Source organism: Mytilus trossulus, chromosome 5, assembly GCF_036588685.1.
Source record: "Mytilus trossulus isolate FHL-02 chromosome 5, PNRI_Mtr1.1.1.hap1, whole genome shotgun sequence".
NCBI classification, from domain to species: Eukaryota; Metazoa; Mollusca; class Bivalvia; order Mytilida; family Mytilidae; genus Mytilus; species Mytilus trossulus.
Window position 1 is genome coordinate 2,374,677 of NC_086377.1, and position 21,926 is coordinate 2,396,602.

The 21,926-nt window shown below is 30.6% G+C and overlaps 1 long non-coding RNA gene across 1 annotated transcript; it reads right to left on the reverse strand.

Moving 5' to 3' along the window:
* Positions 1-9,789: 9,789 nt before the first annotated feature.
* Positions 9,790-21,789, reverse strand: LOC134718449 (uncharacterized). Its single transcript, XR_010107385.1, has 3 exons — positions 21,624-21,789; positions 11,460-11,666; positions 9,790-10,871 (listed from the first exon to the last, which is right to left on the reverse strand). It is a non-coding gene; the product is annotated as an uncharacterized LOC134718449 (long non-coding RNA).
* Positions 21,790-21,926: the final 137 nt, after the last annotated feature.

Below are 21,926 nucleotides of genomic sequence, written 5' to 3' on the forward strand. Positions count from 1 at the left end.
TTACATTATCATCATTTACAAGGTTAGTAGTCAGCATTTCGGTGTTGACATGAATACAAGAGTTGGGGTGTAATCATTGTTACGTTATCATCATTTACAAGGTTAGTAGTCAGCATTTCGGTGTTTACATGAATACAAATGTTGGGGTCTAATCATTGTTACGTTATCATCATTTACAAGGTTAGTAGTCAGCATTTCGGTGTTGACATGAATACAAGAGTTGGGGTGTAATCATTGTTACGTTATCATCATTTACAAGGTTAGTAGTCAGCATTTCGGTGTTTACATGAATACAAATGTTGGGGTCTAATCATTGTTACGTTATCATCATTTACAAGGTTAGTAGTCAGCATTTCGGTGTTGACATGAATACAAATGTTGGAGTCTAATCATTGTTACGTTATCATCATTTACAATATTAGTAGTCAGCATTTCGGTGTTGACATGAATACAAGAGTTGGGGTCTAATCATTGTTACGTTATCATCATTTACAAGGTCAGTAGTCAGCATTTCGGTGTTGACATGAATACAAATGTTGGGGTCTAATCATTGTAACGTCATCATCATTTACAAGGTTCGTAGTCAGCATTTCGATGTTGACATGAATACAAGAGTTGGGGTCTAATCATTGTTACGTTATCATCATTTACATGGTAAGTAGTCAGCATTTCGGTGTTGACATGAATACACATGTTGGGGTCTAACCATTGTTACGTCATCATCATTTACAAGGTTAGAAGTCAGCATTTCGGTGTTGACATGAATACAAATGTTGGGGTCTAATCAGTGTTACGCTATCATCATTTACAAGGTTAGTAGTCATCATTTCGGTGTTTACATGAATACAAATGTTGGGGTCTAATCATTGTAACGTTATCATCATTTAAAAGGTTATTAGTCAGCATTTCGGTGTTGACATGCATACAAATGTTGGGGTCTAATCATTGTAACGTCATCATCATTTACAAGGTTCGTAGTCAGCATTTCGATGTTGACATGAATACAAGATTTGGGGTCTAATCATTGTTACGTCATCATCATTTACAAGGTTCGTAGTCAGCATTTCGATGTTGACATGAATACAAGAGTTGGGGTCTAATCATTGTTACGTTATCATCATTTACATGGTAAGTAGTCAGCATTTCGGTGTTCACATGTTGGGGTCTAACCATTGTTACGTCATCATCATTTACAAGGTTAGAAGTCAGCATTTCGGTGTTGACATGAATACACATGTTGGGGTCTAACCATTGTTATGTTTTCATCGTTTACATGGTCAGTAGTCAGCATTTCGGTGTTGAAATGAATACGAATGTTGGGGTATAATCATTGTTACGTCATCATCATTTACATGGTAAGTAGTCAGCATTTCGGTGTTGACATGAATACAAATGTTGAGGTCAAATCATTGTTACGTCATCATCATTTAAAAGGTTTGTAGTCAGCATTTCGGTGTTGACATGAATACAAGAGTTGGGGTCTAATCATTGTTACGTTATCATCATTTAAAAGGTTATTAGTCAGCATTTCGATGTTGACATGAATACAGGAGTTGGGGTCTAATCATTGTAAAGTTATCATCATTTAAAAGGTTAGTAGTCAGCATTTTGATGTCGACATGAATACAAATGATGGGTCAAATATTGTTTACGTCATCATCATTTAAAAGGTTAGTAGTCAGCATTTCGTTGTCGACATGCATACAAACGGTGGGGTCTAATAATTTTTACGTCATCATCATTTAAAAGGTTAGTAGTCTAGTTTTATTTACTGACAATGTCTTAGTAGTTGGTAGTAACAAAACATATATAACTAGACACTACTTGTAATTACTGGTGGTATTGATTATATTGAAAACAAAACAGCCTGGAATAGTATGATTTTCAAACAACATAATTGACCTGTACTAGTTTTATTTAAAGTTGAATTCTTTGAATCATCGTTTTTATGTCATGCCAACTATACAATTGGACCTGGTTACATGTATTAAAATATATTTGGATTATTACATGGCATTTTCATATCAGAATCTTTATCGGCCCTATGTAATGATATCAGCCCCTAAACAATTTACAAAATATATTGTATTTATGGCTGAAGGTTCATACGGTACTTAATGTTGTATTTTTACCATATTTACTTAACACTTAACGCTTGCAGTTCATGCAGTACTTTGTGTCGTTCTTTAAAACACAAAATTTACCAGAAACCTTATAATGTAAATCGGAGAATTCGGAAATTAAATGTGGTTTGTCTCTTCGATCTTTAGGTTGTCTGTCTCGAAATTCGAAACTCGGCATTTAGGATTCAAGATATGGTCGGTTTGAACGTGGTGATTTTAAAGTGTAAACCCCAATAGAAACATAAAAAGCTAATTGGACTATTAATATTTGCCAGGCCGATGTCTCTTGTCAATCAAAATGAATGTACCTTCTGCACTTACTTAGATATGAATGAAGGACATTTTATAAATTCAGATTGGAAGGAAAGGAATCCCTGTGTAACTTCTATAATATTTTCGTGGTTTCAAAAGACTGTTTCATACATATTTTATTTTATTATATAAGAATAAGAATAAGAATATTTTATTAATCCAATCATGGACCCTTGCGGGTTTTAAATTTCACATAATGATTACAATGATTTGTGTTATAACAATGAAATTATAAAATGAAATACATGACAATAGAACACTGAACAGTTGCATGCACATGGAAGATAAAGTAATATGGGAGACAATCAATTTCTGTAAGGATTATTCACCTGTAAACAGATATGGTGTTTTGAGCTGCATAAAAATGAAATGCAGCCCCAACTGATTAGAGATAAGGGTATTTTTCTCCCAAGTATACACGGCAACCAATTTCTAGATATTTATGTAATATGATTATATTTCTTTCACAATTGCAAGATTATGATAAGCACCTTAGAGATTTGACTGCAGTTTATTAATGCATATATAAGCATTTACATATTAATAGATGAAATATGCATACACAAAGATAGGGAAATGTGTATTTAAATTTAATTTTTGAATTTAGAAAATATATATGGACAAAATAAAAGAGATTTAGCCATTAACATAATTTGTGAATCTCAATTCAAAACTCTGGATAAGAAAAATAAATAACTTTTTAAGTATATGTTTATCTTCAGTGGTCATTAAACATATTTTTTTTTATTTGCAGTCATAAATGAAACCTTTTGTAGGATATACGATTGTAGTTTCGGGAAACAATGTCAACTAAATCTAAAGTTATTTGTCTTCTTTTTCAGAATGTCTTGATAACTTTTAATTTATTAAGTCGACACAAAATAATTATATCAGTAACTGAACGCTAGTACAAAGTAAATAATAACATAATCCAAATGTTTAAATGACTTTGAGCTAGCTTTCGGTAAATGGAAGTTGTATCACATAAAAATTTGATTGAATTGTCATGCATGTAGTTATTTAGTTCAGGATTACCAATCCGTGATCACATATTAATAATCCGAGATCTTAGATTTTCAATCCGATATTCACGGAACATATTTGTGTAGTGTTCCTTTATCATGGCTTTCGTAGATATATGACTACACCCTTTTACCTTTTGTTGATAAATTATTTACAAGATGATGTTAATTGATCTAACAATATATCTATTTAACCGTTGCTGGTTCTTAAAATACATAATTTTATTTTGATCTTCTTCTGCGTACTTTAAAAGATGTAATTGTTTAGATTAATCTCAGAGGTATCAAACAAGCCTATCCATACAGGTAACAACATACTTATATTGTACCTTTAGAGATAGTCCCAACAGCATATTGTATTCATCTTCCATCCAACACGAGCGCCAGCAGTAGTGTCGACTTTCCTAACACGTCTATTAAATTAACTCTACCGAACTGCACGGATAACACAACTGTCTATTGACAAACACCTCTTTTTAGTTATTGTTGATAAAAAGAAGAAGTATTGATATTTCGTAACATTGCAAACTGTATTTTAGTATATTTTCTCCGACAATCATCCTATGTTTTATAAAAAAAAACTTTCTTAATTACAACAAGTACTAAAAATCAATGAGACATTTTAATTTCCATTTATATAAGGCCAAAATTGCAATATGTCTAAGTTATTAAAATTTTGACAGTGCTCATGAGCTTTTGCAAACAATGATTTCCGACATTTATTATAAAATGGACAGTTTATTAAAAAATGAAACTCAACTTCAATATTATTTTGAGAACAAAAATTACAAGTCCTCTGTGACTTTTCTATAGGTTTGTTCTTAAGTCGCTCTTTTTCTACTCGTAATTGGTGGGCACTTATTTAATTTACATAAACTTTGTCTTGATTGAAAACTTTGAATATAAAGATATTTTCCATTTGGAAATTATTCTTATCAGAAAAATATATATCTAGCTTCCCATTAACATTATCTTTATCATTGAACCATGCTTTTAAAAATAATGTCTTTAACTTTTTCATAATAAGTTGTTTTAATATATTAATTGAATAATCAATACAATATGTATCTTTCAATTCAAGCTTTTGTAAAATAAATTTAACAAAGGAATACCATGTCATAGTGTTATTTTCATGCATATCTTTGATACATAAAACGCTTCTTTCAATAAATTTGAGTTACAATGATCTAATTTATGCAGATAGCTTAACATAGATATAACAATATTAAAATATTCAGGAAATCTACCTAATTCTGATTGTACAGCAACATTTGTACTTTTATTATTTAAGCCTAAAATATGCTTACAGAAATTTAAGTTCATTTTATCAACAACATTAATCTGGTATATTTTTTTCAAGTACATTTGTAGCATCTTTTTTACAAGAAGCAGAGTTGGTTTTAAACATTACCCATATCTCTGAGCCATACAAAATTCTAGGTTTAATGGTATGGTCAAACAGATATACATTTGTTTTAATACTAGCATCTGAGCCAGATAAACATATATTAAGTTTATATGAAGCTTTTAAAGATTTATAAAATAAGTCTTATTTTGCATAATTAAATAGACTGGAACATAACTCCAAGGTATTTATATTTGAAAACAGTTTCAATTAATTCATTTTTAAAATAGAATGGTTCTTTTATGTGGCGTTCACTTTTATTAAAAATTAAAACTTTTTTTTTTTTTTAAGTTTATATTTAGGCAACAGGTATCACAGTATGATTCCAATGCCTTCAAGCGCTTTTGAAGTCCATTAGCAAAATCAGAAAATACAATGACATCATCTGCATACATAAGACAGTCTATGTGACTAGTGCTGAGTTTTACACTAACAGGACAATTTAGTAAAAAGTTAGGTAGATCATTTATGAATAGAATAAAAAGGGCAGGGCTTAAAATACCCCCTTGTCTAACCCCAATATAATGGTTAAAACATGGACCCAGTGTGTTATCAACTTTTACTCTTAGATTATTAAGTGTATACATGTGTTTAATTAACTGGTAAAATTTTCCCCTAATGTCTGACTTGAGCATTTTTATAAGGATACCTGGGTGTATCACAGTATCAATGGCTCTTTTAAAGTCAATAACACATGCATACAATTTACTTCCCTTACAATTAGTATATTTATCAATTTGAGGATAAACATGTGATCTCTTGTCCTTGATTAATTTCTGAAGCCAGCTTGGCAATCAGTCAAAATATTTCTCTCATCGAAATGTTTAGAAAGTCTTGTATTTAACACAACATTAAATAACTTTCCAATACAAGAACTTATATGTACACATTTTATCGATCAAATTGTAGGGATCATATTAGCAAGTTATTGCTATACAGAAACTAACGTTGATACAGATTGTGTTAAGGGACAGCTATTAAGGTCAAAATTTGCTTGGAGAACTAGTTTAGCGGATCTGTTAACAGCTTTACTTAATGTTGAGCACCAAATAACTTTAACACATGTTGACAAAAGCTACAGGTTTGTTTGTTTACAGTACTTGTTTAACGGATATATTAAAAAGTTTACTTAATGTGGAGCATCAAATAAATTTAACACATATTGTGAAAAGCGACGGCTGTCAATGTCGATTTTTTTATGCAGTACTCGTTTATCGGATCTTTAAAAAAGTTATCTGAGTGTGGAGCAAACACGAGCAGAAGTTAAAATAACAGAAACATACTTTAATAAATATTTTGTTTATTTACAGCTGTCAAAACTCTATGTTGCCGTACTAGTTTAGTATTTACGTAGTTCGGAGCAGACAAGATAACAAAAAAACTTGATCACAAACTGTGTTAAGCGGCAGGTGTTAAGGTCAACATCTGTTTGCAGTACTAGTTCAGGGACGACATCAAAAGTTCAATGAATGATAAAAATTACTTAATTCACAGTTTTTTTCACTGACGCCCCCACCCCCTCTTTAACTTAATTTAGGAAAAATTGGTTGACCAATATGGATATATGTGAAAATCAATGTCGGATTAACAAAACTTGCAGCAGTTTAACCCCCCACCCCCATCCCCGCCCCCCCCCCCCCCCGCCAACTATTTGATTTAATTTTTTATCCTACATTGATCTTTTGATGTCGTCCTTTATTGGATCTGTTAACAGCTTAACTTCATGTTGAACACCAAATACTTTTTTATAACACACGTTGTGTTAAGCGACAGCTATTAAGGTCAAAATTCGTGTGCAGTACTAGTTTAGTGGATCTGTTAACTTTATTTTACTTTACTTAATGTTGAACACCAAATAAATATAACACATGTTGTGTAAAACGACCGCTGTCAAGGTCAACGTTCAATTCTTTGCAGTACTAGTTTAACAGATTTGTTAAAAAGTTTACTGAGTGTGGAGCATACAAGATCAGACGTTAACTTTACATAACTCGTTTAGCTCCGGCTGCTAAGGGTGCAATTTGCGTCTTTGTTTTAATAGTTTAGATGATTTGTCTTCATTTACCTTTGTCACTAGAACATTCCAACAACCGATTATTGACAAACAAAATGTGTTATCCATTCGTTCGATGTGTTTAGAGATTTTAATTTTGCAATTGTTTTATTGACTTTTCCTAAAACGTCTATCAGGATAACCTTTAATTCTTAAAGTCATTATGTTATTTCTATGTTAAATTGTAGTAAGACAATAACAATCAAAACCAAGGAGTATACAAAGACTCACAAAACCAATGACATTTACATCAACAGTTATATAAATAATAATTAAGAAACAATACGAACTCCACTAAAAACCGGGAGTGAAATCAGATGCTCCGGAAGGGTAAGCATTTCCTGCACCGTATACTGCACCCGTTTCCTGTAGACTAGTTTGTGACAAAACGAGATATTGCTATCAATGATGCGACATTATATTTGGAAACAAGTATTAGTAAACTATTTATCTAGTCTATTTTCTTCCATCTTCTTACCACTATACATTTTTGTTAATTATTTAAAAAAATAATTTACTTTATATTACGTTCATTGTAATATAAAAACCGAAATATTTCAACAGCAGTAAAAACTATGCATATTAAAATCAGCATGACATGATCAGATCACAATACGACTACCAAACAAAGACATACGTACTTTAATTCCGCCACGGACCAGCGATGTCGTTGGTTGTTTGCGATCTTAAACATGCATAAATATTTATGAAATATGAGAAACACTATCATTATACATGTACCCATTTATATATTTTTTTAAAATCTAATGTCGCATCATTAATACACAATATGTCATTTAGTCACACACTTGTCTTCAGGAAACTTATACTTTAACACCGGGCATGTTTACGTATATAGCGATATAAGGTTATTTTATCATCATTTATAAACAATTTATAATGAAGTATAACATTGTATACATTTGTATGTTATATTGAATGCCGTATATTATCATATAATTGATTAAAGGTGATATTGCATATGTCATATGTTCCTATCAGTCCAATAGGAGCTTGAAAACAGTAAACTAATGGTATATCATTTAAGAAAGATTATGAGAAGAGAAATACTGCGAGCAGAGAAAAAATGTGAGAAGAATTTAATAATCACAATATGTCAGGTCATCATTAACCCCAATATTAATGCATACTAAAGATTATAAAACAATAGTAGATAATAATCGTGTGTTGTTGACATTTTTGAGTTTTAAATCCAATTTTCAATTTTCAATATTTCTTAAAAATATTGGAAGTAAAATATGCTACTTTATTTATTATATTGAAATACTAGTCAAAACTCGTCTGTATCACAATTTTGTAAAATAAAATTATACAAAATATTTCTCAGGATTCTCCAAGTTTCTAGAAATATTGTTTTGTCAGGCAAAAAGAGAAAACAGTTAATCTGATTAATTAGAAATAGGATGATGTGGTATGGGTGCCAATGAGACAACTAAGTTCCTTTTAAATAAGTTATTCTGATTAAAACAAGGTATTAAATAAAACTGGAAATCAACATCAATTCTAGAAAACCTCCATTTCTTCTTACCTCTTAATTTCATGGTGTTAGTTCAATTATTTTTTAATTTGATGTAATTACCTTTTTTTTCTGTTTAGTTGGTTTTTTTCATATTCAACCTATTAATTATGTTTTACATACATATTGTGCATTATAACTTACCTTAGGAAATAAATTGCAAAACTTGATAGTATGGCTAAACCTTTTCATGATTTGTAAACATGAAAACTTAGAAACTAAGCTTACTCCATGCATGCATGGACGAAGGTAACTAACGTTAACTTAGTCCATGCATGCATGGACTAACACAACAGACTTAGTCCATGCATGCATGCACTAAGGCAACTAACCCTAACTTAGTCCATGCTTGCATGGACTAACACAACAGACTTAGTCCATGCATGCATGGACGAAGGCAACCAAGGCTAACTTAGTCCATGCTTGCATGGACGAAGGCAACTAAAATTAACTTCTTTAAAGTTTAAAAAATTTATAAATGCAAAATATTTCAAAAAAATCAAATTTTTCAAAAATTAAAAAAAAAATTAAATATTTAAAAAAAAAATCTTTTAAAATTTAATTCTTATAAAAATAAATGAAAAAAACATGAAAAATTTACAAAATTATTTTTTTCCAAAATGCTGAAAAAAGTTTAAATCCCATTTTTTTTAAAAATTAAACAAAAAGAAGAAAAAAATGGTTAATTATCACCACCAGATATAGGTACCCTTGGATATAGGTATAAATACCACATGAGAATATTCACGTCTGCCAAAAGATTAGAATGTGTTCACATTTCATTTCAATGGTAAAAACTCTTCACTGAACAGATCAGTTGGAGGTGATTTGTTTAACATAACCTGGACAGTAGCTGCAATTAGTTCCTGAAAGTTCCTAATCATTTAGTAGTGGTAAGTGTTATTTTAGTTTGTTGGTATTATATCTGTAATAAACATGTGTTGTTGCACTATGATTTTTGCCTTTGTCTCAATAGCAGCTAACTTTTTGTATATTTTGTACATGTACATGCATTTAGTCGTCAAATCATCAACCCAACAATGTAAGATCTGTAAATTTGCTTTCACAAATTTTTTGTTCTTCCCATGCCGGGATTCTAATCCATGCTACTGAGATATTGTGACACCAAATCTGTACAATTTTTAAACACCAGAGAAGAGCAGATGATTTAAACACTTTTGTGTAATCCAGCATTATATAAGATGTTTTGTGTCTAATGTTATTATTGCAGTTTGAGCATTCAAAAACATGTTCATTATGTCCACTGGTAGTGTTTGGTTGCTGTCTGCCATATTAAATGGATTTCCTTTTTTTGTTATTTGCTTAAATTTGTCTATTAGCTTTCTCTTTTGAAATTAAATAAAAACAGTTCACAAATTGAGTGTGCTGGGCTTATTTTAATTAACCTTCATCAGAAACATACTAACAAAAATTTGAAAGCAAAGGATGTAGATACCATTATCTTGGGACTTAATAAGCCCATGTATAACGATCTTTAAATTCAGGCTTTTGCTCATTGTTGAAGACTTCAGGTGATCTGTACTTGTTTACATCAGTGCCCTTCTATGCAGGGCTAGCAGTTGTCTCAATTGCAATCATTCAATGTATCCTTGCTTTTGTATCATTTAAAGACTTCAATTCTTTAATCATTTCAGTTAACACATTTTAATTTCAAAACATTCAACAGATATTTCCAAATAACAAATTTTGTAAACAACAGATATAATTGGTAACTGGTAATTATTTTACAGTCAATATGTTTTTATATTTATCAAGAGGCATCATAATCATGTTCATTAAATTCTTTCCTTGTCTGACTGTTACTGATCTCAATTAAAACCAGTGAAAATTGCAAGTAGCTTTTGGTTTCTAGTAGTACTATTTTGATAAGATGTGTAATTTTTCGTCATTTCTTTTGATGTTCTGTCATATCCAGTCAGACTATTTCACATGATGAACTTTACTCACAATTATATTTCATCTGTAAATGCTAAATTATGCAACTTCTAATGCAGGGAGACATGAGGGTTACTAATTTTTTAAATGTATAACTAGTTTTTATCTAATGCAGTATTTTTTTAATATCAAAATAAAAATAACTAAAACTGAGTATTTAATAGCAATATTTATTTGCAATTTTTTTAGTTATCTAACTTCAGTTTGCCTCAACTAAATGTTATGAAACTTATAAATCTAGGAACTTTGTAGAACATATTGTTGTTAATTGACCATGTTGATTTGCCATAATTTATCACATTCACACATATTCATTGCAAAAACATCTTCTTTTTCATAAGTGTCTACAGGAGCTTGTGTCTCTGTATCTTTCTTTAAAGAATCATCATGATAGCTTCTGTTCCCTTCACATTCGAGACATAAATGAGATTTTCAGGAAAATATCTACTCCTTATATCTTAATCTGAAAAAACAAAACAAAAAATATGCTTTCACATAGTTTGACATATTTTTACAAGATTGTACATACTGAATTCAGAAATGTCTTGCCTGCTTTATGGTCATGATTGAACTTTCTGTTGCATGTTTCAATCTGAAGAATATACCACAATTAGTTCCTAAAACATATACACATGACAAAATTTTTCTTCCAACATGATTTTTATTTATTTACTAATCAAGCTGAGAGTAGACAATGAAAAGTAGATAAACATATATAGATTACCGTAGCTTCTCAACTTTAATTTGATATCAACAAAATGTATTGTGGTAATTCTCAAATATCTGTGCATGGTGGATCCAAGGGGAGGGTTCCGGTGGTTGGAACTCTCCTTTTTTTGAGACGATCAATGCACTTGAATGCAGACATATAGTTTCACCCCTCTTTTTTTTAACAGGAGGTTAATAAGCTGTAATTAGCAATGGATGTTAGTAGCCATTTAATTCTTTTAAATTAAAACTAGTCTGAAGTACTGAACCATGTTTGATTGAAATATTTGTAGATGCTATAATGACACACTTCTTCAAACATCAGTAACAGTTATAATCATACCTTTGCTGACTTCAGCATTTGGTTATGTCTTCAGTTTCTTTTCTCATCTGTCATAGTATCAATATTATATATGTAGCATACCACCATCTTGATGCATTCTGTATTACAAATAGTTACTCAACAGTTTTATCGTAGCAATCTTTTGGTGTTTTTTTTATCAGGAACTACATGTTCTATATTCTGGAAATCTTACAATGCATGGAAAAGCTGAAATTATAAATTAGGTAAATAAATTTTAATTAATATGAAACGACACAATCAGCTTTATTAATGATAAATGTGTACTAAGTTTCAAATTGATTGGACTTTAACTTCATCAAAAACTACCTTGACTAAAAAAACTTTAACCTGAAACTGAGGGAACACTTTTAATTTCTATGTTCAGTGAACCATAAAAATGGGGTCAAAAGTCTTTAATTTTGTTTTAAAATAAGAAAGATCATGTCATAAGAAACATTTGTAGTAAGTTTCAAGTTGATTGGACTTCAGCTTCATCAAAAACTATCTTGACCAAAAACATTAACCTGAAGTGGGAAGAATGGATGGACAGACAAACAAAAAGACGAAAGGACGCACAGACTAGAAAACATAATGCTTCTCTACTATTGTAGGTAGAGCATAAAAATTCATAAAAGAACTAGCAAAAAAAGGCACCAACAAAAAGAAACAAATCTAAAGTAATTGTCCATTATTGATTAACCAGGAAACCCTTGTTTTTCCCCTTTTGTTGCTCCCAATTCATTAACAGATTGAGTCATAACTCCAATATTCCAACCCTAACTATCCTTTGGAGTTTTGTGGTGTGGAAACTTCAGGCAATTCTATAAACTGTTCTACAAATTATTGTCTGGACAATAGAAAATTGATTATTTGGGCCCCTTTTATATCCCTTTTTCCTACACCAAAGGGACCATAAATTAACCCCAAATCAATCCAAACCTTCCTTTTTGTGGTTTCAAACTTCAAAGATTTATATTTACTTATAGTCCAGTCAAACTAAGATTTAACCTCAAACTAATTGCAACAGAAAATGTTTTAGTTCTAATCTATAGCATTATGCCCTTTATATACACAGAAAAAAGTCCAATAAAATCTAACTTGAGGAAAACTCAAAATCAGCACTTTTAATTTCCTATGGAAATTAACATTGGAAGGGGAGATAACTCTTACAAAAATGAGTCTTTTTTGGACAGTTTTTGGTTGTTTTTCTTGAAATGTATGTACAGTATGATACTTTGATGGGGTTATAAGTTTGTATTTGACTGAAATATATAATCTTCTGCTCATGAAATGTACAAAACCAAAATGGAATGGGTAGTTTTATTTTTTTCATGCATTTTTCATTAAAGAATTTGCAAATTTGAAGCTTTGTAACCATTTTGAAAAAATAATGTGAAAATTTGGTAATGTTTATATCTGTATATTATATTATTTCAGCAACTTTCTTATCTAAAGAAACTTTAAACCACAAAAAGGAGAATACATGCTTAATTATTTTTATTAAATTTGAGATTCTTTACCTTGACATGTTGAAAAAATCAATAAATGGTCAACTAATGAATAACGAAATCTAGATTATAGCTTGATAAAATATATGAAAACACATTAAGAGTTGTTTATTATACTGTAAAGACCACTAAAAATCAAAAATCAATACATTCTGATGGATAGAAGAGGTAAAGTTATAATTTTGTATCAATTTTTATTGATATTTCTGCCTTTTTTGCAAGAGTTATCTCCATTTACAATACAAATCTACATAGGAATTTTAAATGGTGATTTTTTTAGTCTTCCTCAAGTTAGATTTTATGGGACTTTTTTCTGTGTATATTTGGGGTATAATGCTAAAGATTTAAACTTTTAAATCTTCAGTTGCAATTACTTTTAGGTTAGGGTCAAATTTATGCTAGATAGACTGGACTATTATGCTAAAACTATTGGCATTTTTTTTAATTAAACTTAAGTTATTGGCAAATTTCCAATGGATTTTATTAATACTGAAGTTATATATTTTGGTAAATTTCAAAATCACATCTTTAAGGTGGTACCCAACACTTGAACTAAAATTAATTTGGCTCGTTTAATTTTCTTAAAATTTTGACAAAGTATTTACTTTGACCCTTTGACAAAAATATAAAAATTAAAATTTTTTTGAACCAACCATTTTATCAGAAAAATTACACTGGTTACATATAGCAGTTTGACAAACACTCATTTTGATCATTGAAAATCTTAACATCCCTTTAACAACACAACGTAATTAAAACGTTTAGCTGACTTTACAGAGTTATCTCCCTGTAGTGTTAGGTACCACCTTAAAATTTGTGTGAAATAATTCAAATATAACTTTTGGATTACCTCCCTTACACAGCTTTCAAATTGTCTTGACTATCCTTTAACCAGAAAAATAATTATTTTTCATCTTTTTTGCCCCTTATTCATAAATGGTTTTATCTATACCCTCAGCCAATCCTAACCATCCCATATAGTAGTATAGAGCATTGGGGTATAATTTCAGAAAGATCATACACTTTTTCACAAGTCATTAACTTAAAACTACAAAAATGCTTGTGTTTGGCCCATCGTTCTTGACTGTTTGCCCCATAACCCTAAAAATAAATTCCAACCTTCTTCAAATCTTATAATATTTAACATTGTGGTACAATTTCAGAGGAATTGAAATACTTATACACAACTTATTGTCCTGAAACTAGATAAATGCTTGTTTTGGTCCCCTTATCCTAAACCTTAGGGACCATAACCCCCAATATCAATCCCAAGCTTTCTTTTGTTGTTTTAAACATTGTGTTAAAATTCTATTCATTTCTATTAACATGATTAAAAAGTAAAATCACAAAAATACTGAACTCAGAGGAAAATCAATTTGGAAAGTCCATAATCACATGGCAAAATCAAAAAACAAAACGCATCAAAAACGAATGGACAAGAACTGTCATATTCCTGACTTGGTACAGGCATTTTCAAATGTAGAAAATGGTGGATTAAACCTGGTTCTATAGCGCTAACCCTCTCACTTTAATAACAGTCTCATCAAATTCCGTTACATTTACATGATGCGTTAAATAAACAGTCACAATCAATAAAATAGTCAAAATATGGGAACATCAGTCATCATCGTATAACAATTTAACAGGACACAACAACATCTACTATCTACGAACACATGGATTGATTTGAGTGTCTGACGTCAGAAAAATTATATACGTCACATAAATTTGTCGTTCAATGTGCATACAATAGTTATCAAAAGTACCTGGATTATAAACAATTTTAAATTTTACATAGGCAATGAGCGCAGACAGGGTTAAAAAATCAAAAGTATGTAATAATAAATTACAGAAATCAAACTAGTCCAAAAGTTATACATAGAATTTTAATATATGAGAATCCAAAACTTTTAAAAGGAACAATTTAACAGGACACAAAAACCTATCCACGAACACATGGATCTACTTGAGTGTCCGACGTCAGAAAATTTATATACGTCACATAAATTTGTCGTTCAATGTGCATACAAACAATTTTAAAATTTACATAGGCAATGTACGCATACAGGGTTAAAAAATCAAAAGTATGTAAGAATAAATTACAGAAATAGACCGAGATTCAAACTAGTCCAAAAATTATACATAGAATATATGAGAATCCAAAACTTTTTAAAGGGAACAATTTAACAGGACACAATAACATCTACTGTCTAAGAACACATGGATTGATTTGAGTGTCTGACGTTAGAAAAATTATATACGTCACATAAATTTGTTGTTCAATGTGCAAACAAACAATTTTAAAAAATTTTCATAGGCAATGTACGCATACAGAGTTAAAAAATCAAAAGTATGTAAGAATAAATTACAGAAATAGACCGAGATTCAAACTAGTTCAAAAGTTATACATAGAATTTATGAGAATCCAAAAATTGTCAATTCCACTACGCCATTGATTGATTTTGACGTTTGTGGTTCAACGTATAAAGTAATTCATAATAGAAATATATCATAATGACATATTATAGACAAATATCATACTGACGGGATCTTTTAAAGTACAGAGTCACGTTATAAGCACAAAAGAAATACAAAGAGTCACATATACAAAACAAATCACCAAAAAATGAAAGCCAATACAAACACATTGACGAGATGTATAAGTACCGAGCCACGTCAAACGGATATCACATAAAACCATTCAACAGTAAAAGTAATCTTAATAATAGAACAAAAACAAATAAAAGAACAATAAAACATGTTGTTAAGATGATACACAACATCAGTACGCAGAATCTATACATCAAGACCATCGTGTATTATTTGAGAAGTTGATACGGAATATTTATCAACAAGGTCTTGGTACCTTCCGATGAACTTTTTTAGAAAAAGGACGAGACGTTCTTTGACATACCCCTGGTTCATCAACTTTCTACTCAGACACTGATGACGTTTTACAAAGTCTGAGTAGGAGCTGCAAGCTCTTGAATATCGAATAAGTTGGGAAATATATATCCCATATGCAGGTGAAGTTGGTATATTGCTACTAAGGTGGGGGAAATTTATAATTTCGAAATTAAAATTGTCTTGTATGTCATAGATTCTGATACTGAGATGACTGTGTAAGTCAAATTCGAGATATAAGTCTAAAAATGAGGCGGAGGAAGCCGTGTCTGTTGTTTCTTTAATCTCGAGTTCTGGGGGATATATTAATGGAACCCAATCAGAAAAGTTCGGATTGTTTAAGGAAAGAACATCATCAATATATCTGAAAGTGAAATTAAATAATCTGGCTTCTTTGATCCTCTTGTTTTTGACAAGTGTCTGGAGGAACTCCGATTCATATGAAAATAAGAAGAAGTCGGCAAGAAGAGGCGCACAGTTTGTTCCCATAGGAATGCCGACAACTTGTTGGAAAAGTCTACCTCCAAACTCAACAAATATGTTGTCGATAAGAAACTCCAGCATACTGACTACTTGTTCTTCTGTGTAGCATGATTTACCTTTTTGTTTGTCACTATTAACGAAATATGCTTTATGAAATCCCAAAGTAATAAATTTATAGCGTATGCTAGCTACCATTTTTATGTTGAAAGGCATTGTGGATAATTTCTTTTAGGCGATTTTTCAATTTTACATCGGGAATGGTGGTATACAGGGTTGAAAAATCAAAAGTTTTGATGGAACTTATTTCGGAAAGAGACCGAGATTTGAAATTGTCTAGAAGTTCTTTAGCATTTTTAAGAATCCACATATGGTTAATACCACTACGCGAGTAAACAGTTTCACAGTATTTCTGAAGACCCTCTTTCACTGCGGACAGAATTTTAGTCAATCTAATAGACAATTCTTTAGTGGAACATGAAGATGAGCCAGCAATATATAACTTATACTAAAGTTATTATCTGGAAACCATCCGTCTTTGAACGATGCTCAGCTGACCACAAAGACGATGTGATACCAATATAATTATATGATTGCAAAAATTTTATGGTTGTATAAAAAGGTATTCTAGACTTTAAACTAGAGGCTCTAAAGAACCTGTGTCGCTCACCTTGGTCTACATGTATGTGAATATTAAACAAAGGAAGCAGATGGATTCATGACAAAATTGTGTTTTGGTGATGGTGATGTGTTTGTACATCTTACTTTACTGAACATTCTTGCTGCTTAAAATTATCTCTATATATAATAAACTTGACCCAGTAGTTTTAGTGGAAAATGTTAGTAAAAATTTACAAATTTTATGAAAATTGTTAAAAATTGACTATAAAGGACAATAACTCCATAGGGGATTAATTGACCTTGTTGACCATTTCGGTCATGTTGACTTATTTGTAAATCTTTTTTTGCTGAACATTATTGCTGTTTACAGTTTATCTCTATCTATAATAATATTAAAGATAAAAACCAAAAACAGCAAAATTTCCTTAAAATTACTAATTCAGGGGCAGCAACCCAACAATGGGTTGTCTGATTCATCTGAAAATTTCAGGTCAGATAGATCTTCACCTGTTAAACACTTATACCAATTATACCCTTGTCAGATATATGCTCTAAATGCTTTGGTTTTTGAGTTATAAGCCAAAAACTGTATTTTACCCCTATGTTCTATTTTTAGCCATGGCGGCCATCTTGGCTGGTTGGCCGGGTCATCTGACATATTTTTTAAACAAAATACATGTACCACAATGATGATTGTGGCCAAGTTTGGTTTAATTTGTTTTCAAAGTTTCAGAGTTCTAGAAGATTTTTGTAAAGGTAACAACACCAGATGCAAAGTGATGGGAAAAGCTCACTAGGCCCTTTGGGCTAGGTGAGCTAAACATTACATTCTTCTAGTTTATAACTGAGTGAAGGCAATATCATATATACCCAATAAATCAAATTCGAATCATATTTCTATGTTGATTAAAATGAAGCTTTTTATTATTTGATGCAAATTTTATGTTCGGAGAGCATTCTACAGCTATTTTCCAGTATTCATTTAGGAATTACTTGATCATCAAAAAAGCGGTGTTTAAAATATAATACAGGGGACTCATATTCATTTTAACTTTATTTCGTGCTGCTACTTTTGATTTTACACAGTTAAGATGGCTCAGAATTATTCAAAGTCTCTATCAGAATGCTGTATTATTTTAATCTTTACAAAGAGTACCTCAAATTTGTCGAATAAATAGGGGTTCCAGACCATTTTAGCTCAAAATTTTACTTTAAATAGGTACAAGCATGTTAAAGGGACCATTTTCAACGAAATGAAAATAGAGGTGCTGACATATTTTTATGGGATATCAAATAAAAACTGTCTGTGACACCTCAGGTGTGACCTGGTCCAAATCTGTAATGTACAAAGCTGAAATATAGCTTCAAATATTAAGCAAATACAAGCACTTTATACATGTATGCGTCCCTGGCAAATACAAGGGTCACCAATAAGGAAAAATAAAATTTTTGCCTTTAAACCCAAATTTTGTCGGGAAAATGGTGAAATTGGGTGAAATGTCAATTTGAGCCTTTAGCAGACCTGTACAGAAATTGCTAACAAAACCACTTAGAAGCATATTTCAGAGATGCAAGTAAGAATTGTATAGCTTAAAATTTATAAAAAAAACATAAATATTTTAAAAGTTTTTAGGAAAGGTAATTGTTCAATAACATGTAAATTATTCTCACTGATTTTTGTGATAATTGTCTTTTGATGGATCAATAATAAAAAAACAAACTTTTTGTTTTGATTTATAAGCTAGTAGTCAGCTTGGAATTAATAAAAACAATGATGTCATGGATGTACGAACTGTAAATGACGAAAACAGGAATTTAATACAAGGATTTACAAGTTCGTTTAAAATTACATTTTGTATATTCTGAGACTTGTATTAAAAAACAAATTATTTTGTTAAAAAATAGCAATGAAGATAAATTAATACATTGTACTCCAGTGTTGTTCTACTATCATGACAGTGACTAAGCAAATAGGGGAAATAATAAATTGGTTGTGGCAATACAAAAATTCAGCAAATTTTTCAACAAACTTTAACATGTAATGTTCAAATAATTAACATTATGCAACTGGAGTACAAAAAAAAATCAGAGCAAATTGATCCAGGGTGAACAAGTACAAGTGTGAGTGATAAATTTGTCCTGGTAAAATATGTCAGGACGGACAAATATTACTATATAGTATAAAGAGTCCATGGTTACAGAATTGACTAGTATATATTTAGTCAGATATTAGTTATATATGTCCCCAGACAAATTTTCCTAGGTAATCATGTCCTATAAAAGATTTACTTGCATTTGCAAATTTAAATCTTATATATTAGTAATGTCACATAGTTAAATTTTTGAAAAAATTTATGTCCCAAAACTATTAATTTTCCCACAAAGTCATGTCCATGTCATTAAAAGTCATAGGTTTAAATGTCTATGCCTTTAATTTTTAAAAGTGACTATGAATGTAATATGTTTTAACATTGTTATAGACAAAACGAAAGAGTTGTGTATCAATCTGTTACAGCTAATTTCCTAAAGCATGTAGAGCAAGACTTAAGTTAGCTTGCTTGCTTTGTATTTAAATTGTACACTCATTTAAAAGGATAATATCCAATTAAATTCAAATATTAAATATACAGGTTAAACTATGCCTATATATATATATTATATAAAGATGACCATCATGTCAATCTTATTAACAAAGCTTGTATAAACAATTATACAAACAAAGAAGGCAAGCCAACCAAAGTTTTGCATTACATGCATTAGGAAATTAGCTGTAAATAAAATTTGTCTCCAGACTAATTTTCCTAGGAAATCATGTCCATGTCATATTTTCCTAGAAAATCATGTCCATGTCATTAGTATTGAATTCCTAGGTAAAAATGTCCTAGTCCAAATAATTATGACAGCTTGAAAGGCTATTATATTTTTTTTCTTTGAAGCCTTACTTCGACGAACTAAGTAAGGCGTCAAAGAAAAAAAAATCTAAAAGCCTTTCAACTTACAAGACATCATAATTTGACGAAGTAAGGCGTCAAAGAAAAAAAATATAATAGCCTATCAAGACGTCATAATTATTTGGACTAAAAATATCCATGTCTTTAATTATAAAAAATGTTATAAGCAAAGGAAACTGAATATTTATGTTTTTAATAATTAGGTTATTAATGAAATATATTCTTCATTTTTATTGGAAAAAAAATTCTTCTATTTTCCAATCTTATCTATAAAAAAAAACACTTCTATTTTAAATATATTTTATGATACAAAAAAAACTATTAGAAAAAGTCTTGTGACATATTTTCCTAGAAAAACAAGTTACAAACATAAATTACTAGCTATGAACTGATTTTCCTAGAAACATTTGTCCTGGGACTTTAATTCCTAGTAAAATCATGGACATGGACCTAATTAAGGGGGCTCACGGGTCTAAATCATTTTTTTTATTTAATATAATATTTCGCTATATTTTCTATAAATTAACTTTATCTTATACCTAATAGAAAATTGAAATAAAAAAATGGGGTCACCGTTCATATACGCTCACAATCTGCTTTCGACAAAAAGCATATAATTTGGCTAATGTCCTTTTTTTCTGTTGAACTAATAGGAGAAAAAGCGGTAATATAGAAATTAAAAAAGAATAAAATTACAGAAATCGCTAAAATTTTACAATTATTTAGTTTGTGTACAGCTTTTTCGAAAACAATAATAAAAAATATTGGTCACCGATGAGTTAAAAAATATATTTAAATTTTAATGCAAAAAATGGCATTTTTGCATCAAAGGGAGATAATTTGGAGCTTTTTCAATGATATCTACAGTTAAAAAGTCACCTGGGGCCAACACGTATTGATGTTTTGGAATAATTTTTGTACCATATGATAAAGTAACAACTTCTTAAGGCAATTAATAAAATTTGTAATGAAAAATAAACGTTTGATTTTTTTCTAAAATTTTATATCCGTCATGTCCGTGAGCCTCCTTAACTAGGAAAAAAAGTCTGGAGAACAAATTTTACAACCGGACCAAATTTACTGTTACACTATTCCAACTAATTATGACGTCTGGCAAGGCTATTTTTATTTTTTTTCTGGGGGCAGGGGCGTCCCAGAAAAAAATTTAAAATACCGGTAGCCTTGCCAGACATCATAATTATTTGGACTACTGTTACACTAGGACCACAGGCACTAGACGTTCCCCCTGTTATTATTTTTTTGATTAGCTACTGTCACGGTGTATTTGTATATACAGAAGAATTCTAGAGTTTTGTATCACTTTGACAGTCAAATCCTGACACAGCAGCCCAACTGAGACCAGATATCATTTTTATTCACGAGTTATGATCAGTATCAGATATAAATGAGGGGGAGGACAGGGATAAGGGAGATAGGAGGTAGGAGAAAGGGGTGGGAGAAAGGGGTAGGAGAAAGGAGAGGTAGGTTGGGAAAAAGGAGAAGTTGGAGAAAAAAATAAAATATTAAAAAATAAAATATCTCTCTTTTTTCCGGTAAATTAAAAAAATAAAATAAGGAGAAGAGGGGTAGGAGAAAGGAGAAAAGGGGTGGGAGAAGGAAAAGGAATACCCCCCTGTCCCCCCCCCCCCTCATAAATGCATTTTCAGATCCTTTTTTCGCTTGTTCTGTTAAAATCTTACCACGTAAATTCCTTAACTCTCTTTTTTATTTAATTGAATGTTGATTTTGTTTGCCTCAAAATAAACTGTTATTCCTGTGAATAATTTTCAATCTCCTTGCTTCTAGTATGAAAAATTTGCAAATCATCTTTGGCAGACGACGCGAGCACGAATCGCAATCTGTCAACAATGTTCTAAATGCACATAAAAATAGTTCGCTGTCGAGTTTTAATTTGATTTAGAATGACAAGACATTTCATCGTTCTTTGTAGAACAAACCATGATATCAATACACGTTTGTATTTTATTGATTTTCTAGGGATG